Source organism: Ursus americanus, chromosome 10, assembly GCF_024610735.1.
Source record: "Ursus americanus isolate L20-20 chromosome 10, mUrsAme1.1.p, whole genome shotgun sequence".
NCBI classification, from domain to species: Eukaryota; Metazoa; Chordata; class Mammalia; order Carnivora; family Ursidae; genus Ursus; species Ursus americanus.
This window is the reverse complement of record NC_142136.1, coordinates 74,569,926-74,588,545: the sequence shown is the minus strand read 5'-3', so window position 1 is coordinate 74,588,545 and position 18,620 is coordinate 74,569,926. Positions and strand designations below refer to the sequence as shown.

The following is an 18,620-nucleotide window of genomic DNA, read 5'->3' as shown; positions in this document are numbered from 1 at the left end:
AGAACAATGGTCAGAAGCAAGTCAAGTTCAGCTTCATGGGATCTCCAGTATCTTTAACTTTCAGACTGTAGAGTATCCCTGTGTGTTTGTCAAGACTATTAAACTGTAAATATCATATACAAGGCAAGTTGCTGGCAAAAGACATGGATACCAGAAAACTAAACTGTAAGAAAAAAGTGATAATAATGATTGTGTGAAAGTGCTATTACTATTAACTTTCACTATTACTGTGAAAGTTAGTTACTAGCTGAGCACATTAATGATTAGGCATAACATCAAGTCAGAATGTACCATGAAGTAAGCGAAAATATGTTTGTTGTAAAGGCTGCATATGTCATAATCTGTGATTCATGTATTTTATTTCATTTTGAAAAATTCACTCACAGCATTAAGAAATAATTATAATAGCTGCCATTTATATGTGTTTTCCTATGTGCCAAGTGCCTTTGGTACATTATCAAATTTAATTATTTTACTAGCCTTAAGCAGGGAGTTGATATTATCCCCAACATTAATAGCAGAAAACAGACCATTAAGAAAATAACTAAGTTACCTAACATTATACAAGCTATTAGTTGTGAAAAAGCTGAATTTAAAACTCAGTTAATTCCAAAGCCTAGAATTTGGGGACATTTGTTTATATTCTTTCTAGGGAAAGAATAAGTAAGGAAGATTTTTAAATTAACGCTGTGTACTGTTAGTCATAATCAGACTACAGAATACAGGACTTTCGCCAAGCTCTCAAACCATAGAGGCTATCAGGTATCTGCACCTGATTTGGGGAGGTTTAGGGGGTTGAACTAAAGTCATCAATATTGTAACTGTTTCAAGGTTTTGGTTCATGGTCTCAAAACTTATTTGTGAGTCAATAAAAAAAACATAGCACTTAGGTCAGTGACAGGTACATATCTCAATATGTGTTGACTCATATACATTTACAAATTATGTTCACACACTATTATGTCAATATATTGAATACATTTGAAACAGGCACAAATACTGGAAATTTCAAAAGACTAAAGTAATGTTTATTTCTGCTGTTGGAGAATCAACTACCACTAATCCAACTACCATCTCTTCCAAATACAATTAATTTTTCCTTTATGTGCTTCCATAACCTTTGGCTCATACCTACACTGTTATGCTAACCACATTATTGAATATTTAACTATCTGCCCTCTAAGCTGGAAAGAAACCTACATAAGCACAGAAACTGTGGTTTACTTGTTAAACTCATTGATTTAGCAGATATTTAATGAGTACCTAGAGGCTAAGGAAATAGAGGTATAAAGACTCAACCCCTGCCACCAAAGTTATGATCAAATGAAGGATAAACAGGATTTAGGGAAGTAAATAAGCAGTGACAGATTGGTCTGCATTGAATGCTGTGAGGACCACAGAGATATTTAGGAGGGTCCCAGGCTTGCAAAAAAGAGGAAGTTGGAAGAGAAGAGTTAGGGAAGTCTCGGTACTAATACAGAATAGCCCCTGCTGTGTACTAACTCCTCAGAAGAGATGTGTGGCTGTTAAATGCTGATTTTTTTGAGTTTGAGAAGATTGAGAAAAATTACTTCTCTGTTTACTGCCCCAGTTCTGAACCACCTGAGAGACAGAGAGATAAGGCAAATGAAGGTCTAAATGTCATTTTTATTACAAATAGAGCTGTTGGAGGATGTGTTCTAGATGCACAGCAACAATGGGTTTGCTAATGGTTACATCACATCTCCAGCAAGAACTCACCCATGCCTTAGGCAGCTCTAGACGATCACAGGTCCTTCCCAGGGGCTGAAGGATCAGTGTCAAAAATGTACTCTCTGCAGACGTGAACGTCCCTGAAGAGGGAGGAAATGGACCATACAGACCCACTTTCCTATTCTAACTCATCAACGAGGAGAATTAATCCACTTTCCTTGGGATGAAATGAGTAGAAACTAGAGAGAGAATCTAGAAATGTTACTACACTAGGAGAAACCTTATAGAAGGAATAAGTGTTCCTTTGTAAGTGACTATTCTTACAAATTTCAATGTCTGGCGTACTTTTCAATGTCCCTGGGCACAGATCTTCCTATTCCCCCGTCTACAGATTTCCAATATTCTCGATTTTGGTTTTTTTTTCCCAACCAATTTATTTTATATCACATATCTTCCTTTTCATAAATCACTTGCTCTCTAGTTCTGGGTCAGAAATTTCTAATCAGGATAAAGAGATTTTAAAAACATTCATGAAATACATCAAGTATTCTCACTTGATGATCACTTTTCAGTAAGAACAAATACACTTACATTTTATAAATGGACAGTACCTTCTCTTTGATCGAATCGGATATATGAAATGCTAGATGAATGCAACAGGAAATAAACTAGCGAGACTATTAATTTTACCAAAAAATACAACGGGTACCTTTAAATAGTAATGTACATTACTCAATGTAAACTAGAAACACAAATCAGACTAGAATTACATTTCTCTGCAGGAACTCTTAATGACAGATGTCAGTGGAGCAGGGACTTCAAAGTTTAGTCTGAAATTATTTCAACCTAAAATTTTATACTAAATGAAACGATTAACCAGTTTTGGAGCAGAATAGATATATTTTCAGACATAAAAGGACTCAGACAATCTACTTCCCGAACATTGTTTCTGAACGATTATTTGACAGTGCAGTCCATCAAAGCAAGGGCTTATATGAGGAGAGGATGTGAGAGCTGAGTCAGGGAAGATTCACCCAGCTCAGGAGAACAATGAGATCTAAGGAAGACAGCACCTGTGTGGGAACCTGGCTCGGCAAGATGGACTGGCATAGGAGAGGGGGAGCCTGGAGTACAGGGTGCTGAAGAAAAATGTGATCCTATACAATGGGTATTAATATCAGAAACTCAGCAGAAGTTTGACAATGTGGTAGAGGTAGAGAATGAAAGAAACAAAGACCATCGGAAAGTAAGGGGGCTGAGGTGAGTCCTACAAGAAAACCATGATATAAACCACTTAAATTAGAAAGGAACAGTGCGTTTCAAGAAGAAAAATGACATTAATTCCAAATAATAGATTAAAGGAATAAAAATAAGAGACAACCAGGATAAGCCGAGGAAGGCAAATTTAGCAAAATTTCTTAATTTTACAACAACAACAAAAGTGGTATTCAGGAACTCTAACAACAATAGCTGTCTGGGAAAGGCACAATGTCAGTACGAAGCAATTAAAATATTTGGAGGAATATTTTTTTTAAAAAGATTCCATTCCAACTGATAATAGAAGCATTGAGGAGCACAGATATTTGTCTCTGAAAGAGAATATAATTAGATCATTGGGTAGCTAGTTGTAAAAAGGTGAACGCTGTGTATTGCATTCTTTTTTTAAATCAACCTGATCAAATCACAGGAGATACAGGAAATTATAGTTTCAAAGTGGAAGGTAAATATGACCACTTTGAGCATGTACAAAAAGTACAGGGAAAGGACAAAGGGTTGGAGATAAGAGTGGCAGGCACTGGGGCGCTGCATGGCTCAGTCTGTTGATCTTTGGACTCTTGATTTCGGCTCAGGTTGTGATCTCAGGATGCTGGGATCACGCCCCGCGTCAATCCCCACATTGGGCTCCACACTCAGTGGAGGGTCTGCTTGGGAGTCTTGCTCCCTCTCCCTGTGCCCCTCCCTTTCCCCACCCTTTAAGATTAATAAATAAATCTGTAAAAAAAATGTATGATGACCCAATACAGTGATTACCAATGAATAACCTTTGAAATTACAGGTAGTCCCATTTTCTCTTCTGAAATGTAAGTTTTCTTTTTTTTTAAGTCTTCTTATTTTTCCAGCATCCCACTGTTTTCTTTCCCGTCATCCCTGAAAACACTGAATTAGCTGTTTATACTAAACAGTGACTCCTAAATCTTCCCCAACGTACCACAAGAAACCACAAAATGCCTACATTCAGTAATCTAGTGATCAATTTAGTTATTGGTACAGCAACTCCGAAGGGAACATGAATTATCTTTCTAAAATGCATACAATTGCATGATCTCTATCTAAAAATAATCAGAGAATTTGTGTGGGAAGCATCCAAGTGCTTACGTTAATTACATTCCAGATTTGAACTGTATTTTCATTTGTGTAGAGAGTCATTTCATTTTGCTTATGTGAAAGGTCTATGGCCACCTCTCTGGAGGAAGTTGTAGCTTTGATTGGAGGGGCAGATCATTGATGTGGTTATTTTTTAATGCTTGAAACTTTATCTCTCACAAAATATTTTATTTGATTTCACATTTCATTTGCCCAGAAAGCAAATACGTTTATTACTGTTATACTGACCTCTTCTGGAAAAGTCTTATAATGTCATCCTGATCATATGTTAGCTCTTTTTTTTTTCTTTCTTTTTTTCTTTCTTTCTTTCTTTCTTTTTCTTTCTTTCTTTCTTTCTTTCTTTCTCTTTCTTTCTTTCTTTCTTTCTTTCTTCTTTCCTCTTTTTTTTTTTGTTACAGTGCGCTGTGGAATTGATATCATAAAAAACATTGAGTTTGGTGTGACTATTCAGAGTTCAGTTAATTGAAGGCTAACTACATGCGGGTGCTGAGCAAGGAGTTCATTGTCTAGTAGCAAGAATATGTATATAAAGCAATGTTGGCGATGCAAATACAAATAACTATAAGTTTATAAACACATATAGAAAGCTGATAGTGAGATATGAACAGACTTTTAAAAGTTAAAGACTCGTTAGAAAGAAAAGGATGGGAGGTAACTCGAGTCAGATTTAGTCAGGCACCCAATGGCATTTAGTTTCTTACAGAACCTAAAGGATGGGGCAGGGGAGACAGACAGGGCCCAGTTGTAACGGTGTGTGTACCCTGTCAAGAATGTGGTACCCCATCCTGAAGGGTCGTTGAAGGTCTTTAAGCTGGGGCGTGAATGGGGCAAGAATGACCTGTTCTCGGCGTTTTTCCGGCAATCCCAGGAGTCTAGAATGGAACGTGGCAGAACCTGAAAGCAGGGCAGCAGGTACTGAGCACCAGGAGAGACCTGCTGGTGAGCCCCCCAGTCAGATGGGGACCCAGAGAGAAGGGAGCAGGCAGAACAGGAGACACCGCGGCTTAGTGACTGGTGGGCTGGTTAGTCAGGGAGGTTCCCAAATCTAGTGAGCGGTAACTTTGTGGAGGATGGAGTCCTAAACTGAGAAAGGAAGGATGAACAAAAGAGCAGGTTTGGGGAGGATGATGAGTTTAGTTTGGGAGGAAAGTGTGAGGTGGTCTGGGGGGATTTCGTCATAGGAGCTCACATCTACAGTTAGTATCTAAAGTCTCAGAAACTATTAAAATAGGACCACTGTATATTGATCAACTTGGGCTGGGTCCAAACATTGTCTAGTATATTTCACTAGTACATTTACTCCCCAGCTCTTCACTATTTCTCTCTTCAAACTTTCAACTGTCTCATCCCCCATTATCCCCTATATCCTTCTTCCAGAGGCAAACTTACCTTTCACTTCAAATCAAAAACAAAAATAATTAGTCCAAAATGAACGGTATCTCTACCAGAAATACCTTGTTTTCACTAGATCTAAAAGTGGTCTCCCCAACCCAGTGTCTTAGGCAGCAGGACTGTCTGCCCCCAGGCAGAAGTGAGGTAAGAGGGCAGCATTGCTCACTGAGGAAAGGGGGAAGGATAAGAGTGAATCCCAGAAGGATCCTATAGTTATGTAAGACCTTGCTAAACTTAAGAGCCTAAGGACTTTCTTCTTTTTCTGTTTTTTTTTTTTAAGATTTTATTTATTTATTCGACAGGATAGAGACAGCCAGCGAGAGAGGGAACACAAGCAGGGGGAGTGGGAGAGGAAGAAGCAGTCTCCTAGCAGAGGAGCCTGATGTGGGGCTCGATCCCATAATGCCGGGATCACGCCCTGAGCTGAAGGCAGACGCTTAACCGCTGTGCCACCCAGGCGCCCCTTTCTGGTTTTTTTTTTATTTATTTTATTATGTTCAATTAGCCAACATATAGAACATCATTAGTTTTTGATGTAGTGTTCAATGATTCATTAGTTGCGTATAACACCCAGTGCTCACCACAACACGTGCCCTCCTTTATACCCATCACCCGGTCACCCCATCCCCGCACCCCCTCCTTTCTGTAACCCTCAGTTTGGTTCCCGGAGTCCAGAGTCTCTCAGGGTTTGTCTCCCTTTCTGATTTTTTCCCATTCAGTTTTCCCTCTCTTCCCCTGTGGTCCTCTGGGCTATTCCTCATATTCCACATACGGATGAAACCATATGATAGATGTCTTTCTCTGCTTGACTTATTTCACTTAGCATAATCCCCTCCAGGTCCATCCATGTTGATGCAAATGGCGGGTTATTCATCCTCTCTGATGGCTGAGTAATATTCCATTGTATATAGGAACCACATGTTCTTTATCCACTCGTCTATTGATGGGCATCTCGGCTCTTTCCACAGTTTGGCTATCGTGAACATTGCTGCTATGAACATTGGGGTGCAGGTGCCCCTTCTTTTTTTTAAATTGAAGTACAGTTAACACACAATGTTACATTAGTTTTAGGTGTACAACATAGTGATTCAACAGTTGTATACATTATACAGTGTTCACGGAGATACCTGTAGTCACCATCTGTCACCATACATTATTACAATAGTACTAAATATATTCATTATGCTGTACTTTTCACCTCCGTGACTCATTTACAACTGGAAGTTTGTACTTCTTAACCCCCTGTACCTATTTCAGCCACCCCCCTCCTCCCCTCTGGTGACCACCAGTTTATTCTCTGTAGGTATGATCCTGTTTCTGTTTGTCTGCCATGCCCAAATCAGCTCTATAACCTTGAAAGAGCTATTTTACATCCAGTGGACTATTTAACTAGATTGTTTCCTTTAAGGTCTCTTGTAGATTTAAAATGCTATGAATCCACTGAAAACATATACACCGAGATGTGTATAGGTGAGTTATAAGCTAAACCTAGCCTTACATTAAAAACTTTGAAGATCTTGTTTTAATAATTTCAACTATTCTATAAAATGAAAGATGATTTTCTCTAAGCCCTCCCCCTGAAGGACTGAAAAGAAAAGTTGGTAGTATTAAATGTATCTGTAGATGTGAATGGAGATCAAATCCATAACTTGACTAACATTTTTACAAAGCAGTCCACAAAACATTGAAAAGTTCATCGCTATAAAACCAATTTACTGATTGATGAAAAGGTCCCTCAATATGTAACCTTTAAATGTGTGACATTTCAACCAGAATATTGAGTTAGGAGTTTCAAATTTTGACTTTTCAGACACCTACTGATACAAACATACATCTCATATCATCATCGTTAAGTATTATATATATATTATATATGTATATGATAGTTGTGCTGTAATTTTATATCTAAATTGCTGTGACAGGGAAAATATTAATGTGCAGAGAGTTCATGAAAGATTTTTTAAAGTCTTATAAATAAATGTGTGATTAGTTGAAGCTGTATCAGCTTTTAATTTAAGGCCTGCAGCTGTTGGTATGAGAAGCATCAAATGTCAAAAGAAGTTAGAGTTATGAATAAATAGATTAAGAGAAAAGGTCTCCTGAGAAGAAAATAAAATAAATATTAAACATGTGGATTATCATTGCACTACTTCTCCTATTCAACGTTTAGTGTTAAAATACAAATTTCAAATGTATCATTTAATCTGTTAATTCATGCTGCTCACCAGGCTATATAAAAATAATGCAAAATAAAAAGATGATTAAAAAGCTTGATATTTCTTTTTTTTTTACATCTTATGAAAATGAATGATCTGCTATTCTTTTTAAATAAAGATAAAACATCAAGATTGCATTGTTACAGTCACATCCTTTGTTAAACATAATATAAATTTGATTTACTGGAAAAGAACTGTCATAATTTTAACAGGCAGAATTGATTTACCTTCTCTTTCTTAGATGATCATTACTTAAGGCTTTCTTCTCAACTATTAAAGTTTTTTGCTTAAAAAGAGGCCTAAAGAAAGTAATTTTTAAGGAGTGAATTTAAGGAATTTAATACTAATAAAGTCCTAAGTTCTAAATGTTGCATGTTGATTTGAAATGATTTCCAAGAGACTTTGTCAACATTAAATTATACTGGAAGCTAGTCCGGTTTTTGCTATTCATTTAAGGTAAAGTTTATTTTAGAAAGTTATAATTACATAAGACTATCATGATTCAGGATTTAAATGTTGGTTTTGTAAGAACTTTTTTTTTTTTTTTTGGCCCACTTAGAGCTGTGTCCTGGAATTGGTGCCCAAACAATTTTAAGTGTGGTATGAGCTGTTTATGTCACTGAGTAAAATTAGATACGCCTGTTGCTAATATGAGGGGATGAAACATGAGACAAGGCCAAGCACGTGAGAGCCTTTTCTTCCATGCATAGTCCGTGAAGCCTGAAGCCCCAGATCCTTCACTCATTCTGCAAGTACGGGGAAACTTGGAAACATTGTGTCTCTGGTAGAGCTGGAGCTGACTGTGGCTACTTCCCCAGTGGGCTTTTTAATACCTCTAAGGTAAGTCATCAGTTTTAACTTGGATTTTAGATCATTACAATGCACAACTTAAAAACCAAATAGGTACAAGAGTTCTTGGCTTTTTTCTCTTCGTAGGTGACATAATAGTTAATAAATTCCATTTAAAATGTTGAATACATTTCTCTCAAAATGATTATATAGAAGTATCAATAAAATTTAGTATAACTTCTCACTTCCACTCTTTGACTACTAACATGCTATGTATTTTTCACACAATTTGTATTTCTAATGTTTCTAATTTTTAGAATTCCATGATAGCATTTCTCTGTTATTGGGCATTAAATTGTATACTATAGTTAATCTAGAGAAAATATAATCTTTAAGATGACCTGTTTCTAATTCTAGTTTAAACTTTTGTGGTGGAACCACATTTCATTTACATTTTGCCTACGGTTCTGTCACAGGCATTAAAAACTAGATTAAAATGAATGAGAGCAAAAGTCCCAGTCGCTTGATAAATTGAGAATAAGCAAAACAAAAGCAAATTACCAACTTCGGCTTCCCAGCTATTCTTGGAGTAAAAAAAGGAAAGAATAGTTCTCTCCTAAAACCTGGAAAACAAAGTGTTGCTCAAAATCCATATCAAAAAGTTAATATAGAGTAAAAGGTAAACATGTGCCAACACTTCGGCCTACTAAAGTTGTCAGCTCTTTGTGTTTCCTAATATGGAGCAATTGGAAAACAAGTTTAAAGGGAGACACAGAAGAAGATAATAAGGGAAAATAGAGCTCAACTGGCTGAAAGATGTGCCAGCAGGATGGAGTAACTCACTAGTACAAAATGTACTGTTTAGTTTTACTTATTTTCTTGGAAACATTTTGCAGAAATAGGTACAAAGAGGCACACTCAGAGAATTTCAAGACTAATGGTTCAAGTTGGTGTTAGTTTTATAGGTTCTAGAATTTATCTAAGGTTTTATTTCAAAGCCAAATGAAAAGTAATATTTCAGCATATTTAAATGTCAAATTCCAAAGACTGACAAATCCAAGTTTCCAAAAGAGGCTGGCTAAGCTTGCAGTTGTAGGTGCCAAGGGCAGGCCACCCCCAAATGTAAGAGTCACTTAAGAAACAGCCAGTGAAAAAACAATCTGACCCCCCACTCCCCTGCATTTGTCTCCTGAAAGCAAGAAATCAGTCTCCCATGTGAAAGGTGCCCTCCCTGTAGCAGGAGATAAGGAGACCTCCTTATCACCAGAGGCGGGGAACTGAAATCCAAGAAGTCTGTACAAAAAAACCCTTATTACTTTCTACTAATTTACTCCCCCAGCCCAAATTCTGTTTAGAATTCCTTAGTAATGGAAGCTCCCAATGTTCAGTTTTCTTTGTCCTGTCAATTCCCTGCAGATTTATGGTCCCTTTCTCTAAAAAGTATAGAAACTGCCTGCCTGGGTTGTTTGTTTTTCTTTAAAAAGATTTTATTTATTCATTTGACAGAGAGCAAGCACACAAGCAGGGGAAGCAGGAGGCAGAGGGAGAAGCAGACTCCCTGCTGAGCAAGGAGCCTGATGCGGGGCTTGATTTCAGGACCCTGGGATCATGACCTGAGCTGAAGGCAGATACTTAACCCACTGAGGCCACCCAGGTGCTCTGGGTTTTTTCTTTAGTTCTCCACCTTGTTATTGGGCCTCCGTGTGCATGTAGTAAACCTCGGGCTTTGTTTTGTTTTTTCTGTTAATATGTCTCATATCAATTTAATTCTTAAACCACCTGGAAGACCTTAAAGGGTAGAAGGAAAAATGTTTCCTCCCTACACAATTAAAATGCCGAAAATAAAATGGCTCCATATTGCCTGTGAAAATACACACTTTCTAGTCATTGCATTGCTGTTGACTATGAAAATCAAATAGTAATTGTAAATTATGAATGGGTGTCCATTTAGTTTAATATTGCATATTATGTAGGACCTGTGGTTCTCCCTTTGCTCCCTCTTCTGCTTGGCTTCTCACAGACCCTTGCTGCTTCTCAAATGAGCCCAGCCCAGCTAAGGGCTAAGCCCTCCATTGGTATGGTTTCCTCATGAGAGGGAAAAAACTACAGTCCCAAGGATGATTTTGCTACTTGTCCATTCTTCAGAACCTGCCTCTACTCTTCTGCCCTTCCCTCCCCCTCTTCTTCCCCACCTAAACAGCATCTGCCTTGCTTTGTGCTTCTCTGGACTTACTGCGAAACCAGATATTTCCATACTGTCCCCATGAGTGTTGTGGTTTTCCTCATCCACTGGACTGGCCATTTCAGACTGCAACTTCATTTTCAATTTTATATGTGTTTATGCCCTAGCAAAATTTATGATACAGAAGTATTTAGTAATTTGTGGCTTTGCAAAAGTCTCAAGACTTCTCTCAAAATCCCTCAAAATATCAAAGTCTACTTGACGTGGGTATGACAGGTGTGCAGCGTACTATTGATGAAAAATCAGCTTGGGATGGCAGGAGGGTTTGCTTACGCCCAACGGATGTGTGCTTCATCCTAAAGCCATGAGGTGCCATTTGAGCATTTACAACAGAAAAGCAGCAGGGACAGATTTATTCTTTGGGACACTCACTCTGGTTGCCATGGAGGGAGGAGTATGGAAAGTCCAAAGACAGCTTCTACCGAGGACTGAGGAATGAAGGGAGCCCAGGAAGAAGCCATTGCTGTGGAGATGGATACCTTGAAACCTACCCTCACCTTTGTGACTATGTCAACTCTCTTTGGCACATTCTCAATTGGTTTTGCTTGTGAAACGTCCCTGAAAAACATACTATTGATGAGGAGGCAGTGAATACAAGTTCAGGCTGTGGAGTCAGAATGCCACTTTCCAGCCATATAACCTTGTTTGTGTGAATTGCTTAACTACCCTCAGTCTCAGTTTCCTCATTTGTAAAAATAGGAATAATCAGTTTCTACCTCCTGACATTATAATGAGTATCAAATTCAGCTCATACGAAACATGTAGAAAGTGTCTGACTTGTTGGTAAGCAGTAGCTCTCCTCATCCTCCTCCCGCTCTCACACCTTCTCAGCATCACCAATAATGAGGAAACACATCATCTCTTATGCTCACCCCCACTAACGGGGGGTCAGGGAGGAACCTCAGAATGGTGAGTATTGGGATTTCGAACCTGCTTCTCCTGGACCCCCAGCAAGTCACCACAAGCCCTCTATAGAAGATACCAGACTGAGGCTGTTACCCCAGTAGGAAATGTTCTCTACACACAGTCAGGGGTGCTAAGGAGGAAATGTGCCTTCCAGAACACAAATAGAAAACCCTCCCTGATACTCTCACTAATTTACTAGAAATCCTTGCTGCCTTTAGTAGTTCTGAAGGAAAAAAACTCAACCGACTGTTTGGGTTTCCTATGAACATTTTCCTTTCATAAAACATTTTAGATCTTAGTGAAAATTGTATATAAAATATTCTAAAATGTTAATCTTGGTAAAACACAGAAGTCTGCTGTCCCTGTACTGGCCTGTATTTGAATATCACTTTAAATCCTCACATTTCAATCCTGAAGAAAAGGTGTCTACAAAGATAGAAGTGAATCGTGACCTTGAAGTTCTCTGAAACTTCTTAATGAACTGTCAAAGCAATCAGAAAATTGCATATACACCACATTTGATAAGAAACTTAATTAGGTCTACCTCAAGAATCCCTTTTTGCCCTAAATCTTTCATATGGAGACTTGTAACTATAAAGTATCTCTGCTTGATTGATACATTTAAATAACTTTCTTTTCTTAAAATTTGTCGTTAATTTTGTGTGGCTATTTCTCAGAGTTAGCATTTAGTTAAATGCTATTTTTAGGGACTATGCAAATAGGTTTTGAGGGGAAGGGGTTATAGAGCTTCTTTGCCTGAAATTTTCAGTTCAGTTATAAAACTCCAAAGACTTAACAACATAGATGACAGGCTTTTTTATTCTGTTTCGTTAAATGCAGCTTCCATGTGTAAAATTTAAGAATATTCTGAACTCTGTATTCCTTTGTAAACAATGTCAAACTTAAGAGTCCTGACTATACTAGGGTGAACTGAGGTCCCCCTCACAGGGCTGGCACAGGGACTGGCTACTAAATGGCTAGTAAGTGTTTGCATACTTCTCTAGGCCATTGCCCACATCTCAACCCAAATCTTTGTGTCTAGCTTCTTCTCCCACCCTAATCAGCTGCTCTCATTGCCTGACACATGCCTCTCAGAGAACATTCCCTTAATAAATCACTTGTATGAGAATCCTCACCTCAGGTTCTACTCAGGGAAACTGACCTAAGATAGATAAAGTTGAGCAATGTTCTACTGAGAAATCCATCGGTGTATCTGACTGTTCACTTGTTAAAATCCCAATTTTTCCAACAGCCGTTGTTTAGACAGGCTTCCCCAGGAAACACTCCTGAGCTGGAGATTTACATGCCAGTTCACGCGAGAACATCTTCAGTAAAAACACCTGTAGGAAACTGAAGGCAGCCAAATTGGGGAGAACAACTGAGTGGCAATGTAGTTGCCACAGAACTAGGATGGCCCTCAGAGTTGTCCTGGAATTGAGGAAGGGGCCTCGGCTTTTGCACCCCTGCTGTGATCAAATAGTAGATGTGGAACATATGGTAGGTGGGGCGGCTCAGTGCCATCAAAAGTAATTCTCATCATCCGTTCTCACTCCTGGCAACTGGAAGAATGAGGGCCTTGGTTCTGGTGTGACCAGGGTGTCACACCCCTATTGTTCACCCTGGCATCACTCAGATTACTTCATGTACCTAATTTTGGAATAGCCCACCCTCCACCCAAGATTCTAATCAGTCTCTTGCCCTGAAGGAGCATCAGTGGGATGAACTACAGGCTCTGTGGCTGCAGCTGGTCTCCAGATGGCAACTGATACTCACCGTCTCTCCTCCCACCCCCACCCACCCATTCATCCCCACCTAATACCTTTGTCAGTCTATGTAGCCAACCTTGTGTGATGACCCTGACATTCAACTCTGAGGGGTCTGAGCCATTGGTCATCATGCCCTTCTTTATCAGCCATTGTCTGAGCACTTGTCCATTTATTATCAAAAATGGTCAAGGAATACCAAGAAATGTTCTGTTGGTCCTTCTGCGTGACAGTCTTCCCAGCCAGGAATGGTGCATCCTTTCCTTCTAACTGCTGTCTTGATGTGAGGAGCTGAAGTGAATGGATGGGAGCTTGAAGATTAATGGGAGTCACATTGTACTTCCTGGTAGAAGCATTTCCCACTGGGAACAGACTTCTAAGTCCACAGAGCCCATAGTTGTGGGGATGGGAGGCACAGATTTCCCACCCTCATCATTAAAAGTGATGGAGAGAATGACTACTCCAACTCTTACCCTTGGTAGATGTGTTCTACCCATTGAGGAGTCAGGGTCATAATGGTTGTTGATAGGAGACATACAGACAGCATCCTGAGGCATTACCCACCCTCACAAGGAATCTCCAAGCTGGGGCCTCAACAGCAACATCAAAAGCTTGTCCCATCCCCTTCTCAAGCCAGTAGCTTCTGGGACATAGAATCAGTGATGAGAACAGTAAACCCATAGTCAAGTGCCACAGTGCTTTTGCTGTGAAGTGGATCATTTGATTCACTGAAATGTCATGGGGAGTCCCATACCAATGGATTCAACATCTGTAAGTCCTCAGATGGTGATGCTGGCCACAGCCATGCAGGCAAAAAAGAAAAGTCCATACCCAGCCTAGATGTCAGTTTTGGTCACAATAATATAATTGTCCTGCCATTGAATGCCTGCTTGGGCATGTTGGGGGATGGTGCTATATTGAGGTTCAGCATTGGTGTCTGTTGTTGGCAGTTTAGACATTCAGTAGTGGCACTAGCTAGATCATCCTTGCTGAAGGGGAGCCCTTGTTGGGCCCATTCATGGCCTCTATACCAACTACTATGGCCACTCTGTTATTGAGCCCACTATGGAAGCACTAGGGTGGGTAATGATGAGCTGGTTGGTGTCAGCTGGTCATTCCGGATAGTCATCCAAATAGTCACCCTGGCTATTTGGTGCCTTTTGCATAGTGGACACTCTGGAGGATGTGAATGTGTGAAACAAAAGTCTTTGCCCTTTGTGCCCTAAAGGTCCACCCACAAGCTCTTTCACAGATCTCTTTGTCCTCCCTCTTCGAGACTTCCCCTTCCAGGTCCTAATGAACCAGTCAAGCCATTCATCTCCATCAATGAAACTGTATATATTCCAACCTCAGCTGATTTCTGTTTCCATGAAAAGTGGATGAGCAGGCACACTGCCTGAAGCTTTGTGCTTTGGGAAGATTTCTTCTCAGCACCTTGACTGAGCTGTGGTCCACAGCAGGCCTTTTGTGGCTTGCATGAACATATTCAGCCAACCCACCCCAAAACCAAGTTTGGCCTTTTTCCTCTTCTGCAGGCTGGTCATAAGGAACAGCCCGCAAAGGCCAGAGGACTGAGGTGGTGGGTGTCATGGAACTATGAGTCACTTGTGTAAGTAGCCTACTTGTGCCTTCTGCCTGGCCCTAACTTTCTAGGAGAAAGTTCTAACTTTCGGGAGATTGCTGTTGGTTCCTGACCTTGTTATGCCTTGGTGTAGGTCTAACAAAATTCAGGTCATGATGGGAAATGCTGGCTACATGGCCACTTGGTGTCTCATGGTCAAGTGCCTTATCTGCACGAAGGCCCAGTAGTATTTAGAGAAATGTTTTTCAGATGGCATATAATTTTCTGCTACAGATGGCATGTCCTTATTCCAAAACACTAGAGGTCTACATTGTGATTCTTTCACAGGCTTGCTGTTTCCTCATTGTGTGGTAGCCCAATTGCATGGCCTTGGGCTCTGTTGGAACAGGACTGGCTGAGTCCTTGCTATGTACCCTTGTTCTGGTGTTGCAGGTGCCTCCTTCTGGGGACTGAGCCTCTCTTCAGTCAAGGGTTTCCCCATATGGAACTTGAACAAAGAGTTGTGATTTTTATAGTGGCCAGTGGCCTTCAGCCTCCTAATCATCCATCCTTGATGTCTCTTGTTGCATAGATGGAGAGAACTCCCTTGGCGCTTGCCCATCTATCTTCATCCTTTTCAACGATTAGTCTGGCACTTCTGGCTTTTGTCTTTCACTATATAAGCCATCACTTTCTCCGAGCTTTTGAGGGCCAACCTAGCAGTGTATTAATGCCATCTTCCGAGACCCTTTGTCATGGTGTTAAGTTCTGTATCATCAGAGGATGCTCTAATGCCAAATGCTTTTTTTTTTTTTGTGTCCACTTTGTATCTTCCTTGATCCATCCCCTCAGGACTCAGTTCCAGTTATGATGTCACCTGCTGACACCTGGGTAGGACCTTCTGGCCCTTTGGATATGGTCCCTTTATTCCATTAACAGGCCCTGCCTTTCCCTACCTGGTTATGTGGTGATTTAACCCCACTATTGGTCAACTGGCCTGGAGAGAACAGCCAAGTGGCAGGTTATTACAATATTATCAAGTGGGAGGGAGGAATGGGCCACTCTGCAGACCCAGACATTCCAGGGGCATCTGGAGTTTCCAGTTCCTTAAGTGCATTGGCCCAAATGTCTCATTTCAAGTCTCACAGCTCCACTCCCACCCTGCTGGGGCTCTGGTTCTGACAGAGCAGCCTTGCCCAGATTGAGAATTCCGTCTTCTTTGGTGCTCCATGACTCTTACAAAGACTGGATCCTCTGCTCACTCTACCCTTCAATTACAGGAAACGAAAGTCTCTTCAACAAGTGCCAGAGAGGCCCTCTGATTTTTACAATTTGCCTGGCACCATCTCTGTCTCACATTGTCTTTCTCCAGTGCCTTGAAGAAGAGCCATCAATTCCATGGTCCTTATGATGATCGCTTCATCTGAAACCTTCCAACCCCTTATGCATTGCACCCTCAAGTAAGTTTCCTCCCACTGGTGTTCCATCCTGTTCAGCACCAGGGGCAATTTTAACAGTGATGCCACCAATGTGTGCCGTGGCATAGCTGGTATTCCATGAACTGCCAGAAACAGGGTCCTTGTTGCCAGTGATTGACAGGTGATCCAGCTCCAAAACACCATTTTACATTTTCTTCCCCAGACTACTTCTGGCCACCAGCTCTACTACCTGTGCTTTGATGGGGACAAGGGGATGGGGACATGGGGATGGGGACAGGAGACTGAGATTTGCATAGAGGAAGTTCATTAGAAAGTATTTTTAGGAAGAACAGCTTTATGGGAGTGGAGGAAGCAGGAATGGGCAGAGGAAGAAGCTCAACTGTGATGCAGTGAAAACAGAAGCCTCTGTGATCCCACAGGGCTGGCTGGGGAGAGATGAGGGGTGGGGGATGATCTCTGAGTCAGACTGACCCTTCAGAGAAGACGTGAATGAAGGCGGGGGCCAAGCCCTCACGCCCCCAGACTGACAAGTCCTTAGCTGCCCTGGGAGGGGCATTGCTTCAGGCGAGTCTGCCCTCTTCAGCCAAAGACAGTTCCAGGGCAGGGACTCAGGTGTGAGCAGGAAGCAGTCCTTGGTGGCTGGGAGAGTGAGTTTCTTGGTGATGAGGAGAGGTCTGCGTGGCACACCACAGCATCTGCTAGAGTCATCTTCAGGTTTTCTGTTATGATTATCGACTTGAGCATGAATTTTTAAAAAATAATTTTTCTTTACATGTTTTACTTTTATAGGTATGACCAAAGTATAATCCAGTAGAACAACTTAAAACTAGCATTTAATGGAGAATTCATCTTTGCATTATATCCATCCATTCGATCATCAGATATTGGCAGTGTTCTAGGCAGTGAGACTGGCCAAGAACTCACAGAGGGGAAAAAAAATCCTGCCCTTGTGAATATGGGACAAATAATATGGGAACATGGATGCAACATTTTTTGGATGTTGAGTAAGCTAGAAAACTGGAGACAGGAGAGAACAATTTGCCTTTCAGATTAATTTGCTTGGGTTCCTAAGTAGGGGGATAAGTTAAAGTTTCCACAGAACCGCCAGGATAATTCCGCCTTAAATAGGGGCTAACTTCAACTAATTATCCCTTTACTCTCAATACAGACAAATTAGAGGTCATTATTATTTTGGAGATTACTTTGATTAAATCATATTCTGTTATCAAAACATTTTAAAGGAACAAAATCATAAAATATTTCACGGAAAATACATAGATAAGTCATTCATATAGTAATTTTAATAAATAGGTATTTGAGTTTTGATTGATTCTATTAATAACATAGAGCTTTTCTGATATGATATGCGTTGTATCTGTAATAATAGTTTCCAGAACCTTGTTAAGGTATGGCACCATCACATTCTATAAATACATATTCTTCAAAATACTAGTATGATCTGGCTTCAAAGTCAAAAGACCATGAATTTTGTACTTAGTGTATAATAACAGCAAGTATAACACTGTGTGCTAACCATTTTTCTAGAACAGTGCATTTTCCCTTTGGAGCTATGATGGCAAATTTCAGGGAAATACAGGCCTCCACATATGTAAGATTTATAAATATATTTGGGGATATATTAGAGCAAATGTTATAAGGTTAACAGGATTGATTGTGCATGTTAGGTGTCCAATGATATTTAAATGGTTTATTTGGAATAATAGTAATCAGAGGCATAATAACCTTTATGAAACTTATAATTTTCATGACATCAAATACATGTAATTCACCAATAAGACTTACACTCCACCTGTTGTGAGAAAGATGCCAGCGGCTCAAGGTATTAAGTGGTCCTTAAGAACCCTGGGAATCTCAATTGTAAGCAGTAGGGGACTTAGAAGAAAACTACTACATTACCCACGATATTAGGAAAGCATTTATAAGTTAGGATGCCAATAAACAGCACAGTGAAAACTTTATGTGTTAAAAAAATTTTTTCTTGAGGCGCGCCTGGGTGGCACAGCGGTTAAGCGTCTGCCTTTGGCTCAGGGCGTGATCCCAGCGTTGTGGGATCGAGCCCCACATCAGGCTCCTCTGCTATGAGCCTGCTTCTTCCTCTCCCACTCCCCCTGCTTGTGTTCCCTCTCTCACTAGCTGTCTCTATCTCTGTCGAATAAATAAATAAAAAATCTTTTCAAAAATTTTTTTTCTTGAAAAACTGCATAATTAAACTCT

At 40.2% G+C, this 18,620-nt stretch overlaps 1 protein-coding gene across 4 annotated transcripts in view; it reads left to right on the top strand.

Moving 5' to 3' along the window:
- SGCG (sarcoglycan gamma) overlaps positions 1-18,620 on the top strand; it is a 137,078-nt gene that overhangs the window by 17,317 nt on the left and 101,141 nt on the right. Inside the window, exons 2-3 of one of the 4 annotated variants that reach the window (XM_045797102.2) lie at positions 8,245-8,525; positions 16,227-16,406. The exons of 2 other annotated variants lie outside the window; for them this stretch is intronic. The gene's annotated coding sequence lies outside the window, so the exon portion shown is untranslated. The remainder of the gene's footprint in view (positions 1-8,244; positions 8,526-16,226; positions 16,407-18,620) is intronic. One more of the 4 variants, XM_045797101.2, reaches the window with a different exon arrangement.